The following is a 4,990-nucleotide window of genomic DNA, read 5'->3' as shown; positions in this document are numbered from 1 at the left end:
GGTAAGGCCAAGATACAGGAGGACTATAACCAGGTCCTTAATCAGACTGTGTTTGCTGTCTACATTACTAGTGCAGTTCTTGATTTTGTGAGCCAATATATTCCCTTTTTCATTTAAGCTACTTTGGGTTGTATTTTCTGTTGGTTTTTTTTTGGGGGGGGGCGGCGCGGGGGGCACATCCAAAATAATCCTAATACAAAGTCTAAGAGGTTTACTTCAAAATCAAAATATCTAGCTATGGTGTCTCTTCAGAGATATTTCAAAGACTATCTCAAGCCCAGTTCCATCATAAAGCTCTCTCAGACAAGTCCAGGAAACAGCATTGCCAGCACCCAGGGCCTCCAGACACCTCTTGTTCACCCTCTGCCGCCCTGCACCTGCTCTGCGACGGCCGCTGGTTACGTGGTGCCATCAGTCCTCTCCTCGCCTCCGTGCATCGCGCTCCCGGCAGCCCTGCCAACCCGGGAGCTCACGGGCCATCCTTTCTTCTTCTACACCGTGTTTCAGTCCACAGATTGCTGACGGGATTCAAAGTTAAAAGATTCTTTCAATTTTCCGTATCAGTCAGAAAGGCCGACCTATGGTGTTGAAGGAAAATGTCAAAGCCAGCCCATCGCGAAGGGACAAAGGGCAACAGCACTTGCGAGCACCTAGTCTGAGGGTCTTAACCTCAAGCCACAGCTGACGGGCCATCGGCCCTCACAGAGCACGAAAGCCTCACCGAGTGCGGCCCTTCGGGGAACACGGAGTCAGCGCCAGGACAGAGCCTTGCCTGTGTCTACCCTCATAATCTGGCTTATCACCGAGCATTTTTTAGGGATCAGTCTCCCTGAATCTCTAGGCTCCGGTCGATTCCCCTCGTGTAAATCCTCACCGCACCCCGCACGCTGCCCTCGTTCGACCAGTTACATCTTCGACGACACACGTACCTATGTTGGAACCCAGCCGTCCCGCCGGACTAGGCCGCACACGCGGAGAGGGCCCGAGCCATCCCACTCTCCCGTGTGTTCACACCGACCGGGGCGTAGCTGGGGAATCCTCAGTAAACCCCTGCAGGACGGATGAGCGCTGCGCGGGAGGGTGGCAGACGCAGTATGGTCTCGCCCTTAAGAACAGCCGCCGGAACTGTGCCCCTCTTCTCTGCTGTCCTTGCTGATCGGCCAAAATGCAAGCTCCGTGGTCCTCTGTTCCCTTACAAGCTCTCTCTGTTCCTTCCCCACTTGTGATTCTTCTTTCCACAGCTGTCCCTGTTCTCTGAGCTTTACAGAACTCTCGAGATCTTCCAACAATCCTTATATCCCAGCTTAGTTACACGATGTGCTTCTGCCTTCCTAGTCTTACCAGAAACTTGGATTCCCCATGAGAACTTGTCTTCCCTAAGTGCCCCCAAGGCTATTTTCTCAAACTCCAAGTACTGCAGAGTCCAGGTAGCGCGTGAAGGCGGGGAGAAGGATGGTTCTTCTATATTTTTCTATAAATCATTACTTTTCCGCGCTTAGGCTAAATCACTTATACTTTTGATACCTGTCTATGGCGCTCTCCATCCCAAATTATAACTATAATTTACAGACATCCCAGCTACTCTCTTCATTCACTGGGCCCTTTGACATTCGGCTCAGGTCTTCCTGTTATTTAACTACTGCCTCCTTTATGGTAATTACTAGGTCCAGTGCCACAAAGACACTGGCAACGTTAGGAACCATCTCAACACAAATAATCTTGATTTACTTTCTAGTCTCCAGACCTCTGTATGCAAATGCCAACTACACATCTCCATTTGGATATCCATATGGCCATTCAACAGAAGCTCATTTAGTTCTAGGTAGTGAGGATGTAGTGTTAAACAAGATATGCAAAGTCTGTGCCCTCAAGAAGCTTATATCCTAGCAGGATAAATCAACAAAAACAAGAAAATAAATAATTTGCTTCTCCTTTTTTTAGTAAAATAAGAATGGGGGTAAGAGACAGCCCCACATCTCAGCCATGAAGATGCCTGCATTGTGGATAGCGCCATAACGTAAGCCATGGCTTGCTCAGGGTGTCAGCCCCAGAAAGTCTTCATTACCTGGGAGTAACCTGAATTATTCATACACTAAGAGCTTGCGATGATTGCCCTCCTGTCTCAGGATGTCTTTTTTTCTTTTTTGGCAAGCTATCATGCAAAGGACTCTGAGTATCTAAGTTAAAAAAAAAAATAAAAGTGAAAACTGGTGACAACTTTTAAATTGATTCATTGCATTAATTTATAAGCACAAGATGACTTTGTTTGGTTTATTGTAATTTTTTACATTTTTATCTCAGTTTTCAAGAAAGACAAAGTAGCCCCTGTTTGCATTTCCAGGATCATTTCTATGTCTTCGTACCCTACATTATATGGTTCCAGAACACACCAACTACTTGTGATTCCCTATGTAGTATTTGTTTCACACTTTCAAATATTTGCATCTTTTTCCCCTTTCCTTGGAAGGCCCTTTCCACCCATGTGAAGCCTAAGTAACTCCCGGTTGGTCAAGACTTAGCTCAGGTCCATTCTCCCCAGAAATACTCAGGAATCCCTCTCCCATGACTCATAAACATTTTTGCATTGTATTAAAATTATCTGTGCATCATCTACAAGACCAGATGCATTTATTCGCTCGTTCAAAAAATATTATACCTATTACTAGACAAGCGTTCATTTAGCAAATATTTATTGAGTGCCTGCTAGGAACCAGGCATTTGTCTTGAGTGCTCAAGATTCAGCAGTGAAAAGACCACTGTCTTAATGCCCACCATTTGCTTTGACGTGGATGGAACTGGAGGGTATGATGCTGAGTGAAGGAAGTCAATCAGAGAAGGACAAACAGTGTATGGTCTCATTCATTTGGGGAATATGGAAAATAGTGAAAGGGAATAAAGGGGAAAGGAGAAAAAAATGAGTGGGAAATATCAGAAAGGGAGACAAAACATAAAGACTCTTAACTCTGGGACACAAACTAGGGGTGGTGGAAGGGGAGGAGGGCGGGGGGTGGGGGTGACTGGGTGATGGGCACTGAGGGGGGCACTTGATGGGATGAGCACTGGGTGTTATACTATATGTTGGCAAATTGAACACCAACAAAAAATAAATTCATAAAAAAAAAAGAAAAGACCACTGTCTTGATCACCTATGATCATGAAGGTGGCATTGTCTTGTCCAATTTCAGCGAATGACTAAGAGGGCAAGTCAGTGACTGGGGGTGGGTAGGCTCTCGTGGGTAGGGAGGTTAGCAAACGCCCCTTCAGGACGATGGCATCGGAGGAGAGAGGTCAATGAAGAAAGGAAAAGCCGGTTAACTAATGTCACTGGCAGAGAGAAGAAGAGCATTTTTCCAGCTCCTGGGGCAGGAAGGTATCGCTGTGCTGTAGGGGCAGCAAGAAGCATGATGTAGGTGGGAGAGATGAACAAGGCTGGAAATGGTAAAGAGGAGGGTGTGTAGGCAGCAGCCAGATTATGTAGGACTGCGTAGGAGTTTCGATTTTATTCTAAGGGACATGGGGACTCACTGGGGGTTTTGACGAAGATAGTAACTCGATCTAACAGTTTCTAAACATTATTCTGGGAGCTGTGTAGAGAATAGATCAAAGTGGGGCAAACATGAAACTGAGCGGCCACACATGACACCGAGTACACCCAAGAATGGGACGGACGGCGTGAAAGACACTTAGAGGGAGGCACGTAAGAAAGTGATGAAGAAAATGGAACCCCCCCAAAAAATAATAATAATAAAAAATTAAAATAAATAAAAAAATAAAAAGAAAATGGACTCCAGCGACTCTACCTGGGTTCAAACCCTGGCTTCCCCGTCTAACGCCGGGTGACCATGGGCAACAACTTGATGTCTCTGTGTTTCAGTTTATTTGTATATAAGCATAGAGATAAGAGCAGGTGCTCGCTTCCTAGTGTCGCTGCAGAGATTAGACATTAAATCAGTTAATACATAGTCGACGCTTACACACGGGCCCTGGCGCAGAACTCTCCAGTATAAACGTTACCTATAAGCCTCACAGCCCGGGGGGCGGGGGGGCGGGTGCATCACAGAAATATCGGACAGCCCTGGACTCGATCATTTATGAGAGTGACGCTGAGCGTCCGTGCACAGTGCTCAGGGAGCGCACGGGAGCGGCTCCTACCGAGGGCTAGCTGGTCAGCACGGTTGGGCGCGTAGTAGGCGCCCAGATGATTCCTTATTGTGGTCAAATTACAGGGTCCTTTTTTGTCAGATGGATCTTTTGGGTATTAATTTTAATTCCAGGCAGTGCTATTTCTGGTGTACAAGAGACGTTAATCTCTCGGTTTATTTGTTCTGATAGCAGTTAAGTCATCACGAGGCGCCGGGTGGCTCAGTGGGCTACGTGTCTACCTGCGGCCCAGGCCGCGATCTCGGGTCCCGGTGTTGGGCTCCCTGCTCGGCGGGAGGTCTGCTAGCCCCCCTCCCTCCCCCTTGGCCCTTCCTGCCCCCACTGGTGCTCTCTCTCGCTCAAGCACTCTAAAATAAAGGTATTTTTGTTAATATTTTCTCTTTAGAGCTTATAACGGTATTTAAACCTAGTTATTCTTCTAAGAAAAAGACAAGGTACTCCTTGATAGCAGATAGATAATGGGAAAGACCCTGTGGTCTCTACACACGGCAGGGTTGTGCCTCTGCACCAATGATTTACTAAATGGACCCCCCACCCTTGGCCTGCAAGCGTCCCCGCCTTCCCTAATTTATTAGCAATGAGTCATTACGGCTCAGGAACATCTTGCAGATGAGAGATGGGAACAAAATGGACTAAAGCAAACGGCCCTGTAAGAAAGCGCAGGGAAGGACTCCGTGTCACTACAGCACCACAGGGCCCGTGTCCTCCCTCCGGCGCGTGCGCTCTCCCGACTGAAGGCCTCTAAGCCGTGCGACTCCCAAGGACAAGCGCATAAAGGAGATGAATCACTTTCCAGTTTTCATCGGTGAATCACAGTTGAGATCACCAC

This window comes from Canis aureus, chromosome 8, assembly GCF_053574225.1.
Source record: "Canis aureus isolate CA01 chromosome 8, VMU_Caureus_v.1.0, whole genome shotgun sequence".
NCBI lineage: Eukaryota > Metazoa > Chordata > Mammalia > Carnivora > Canidae > Canis > Canis aureus.
This window is presented reverse-complemented; position numbering follows the sequence as displayed.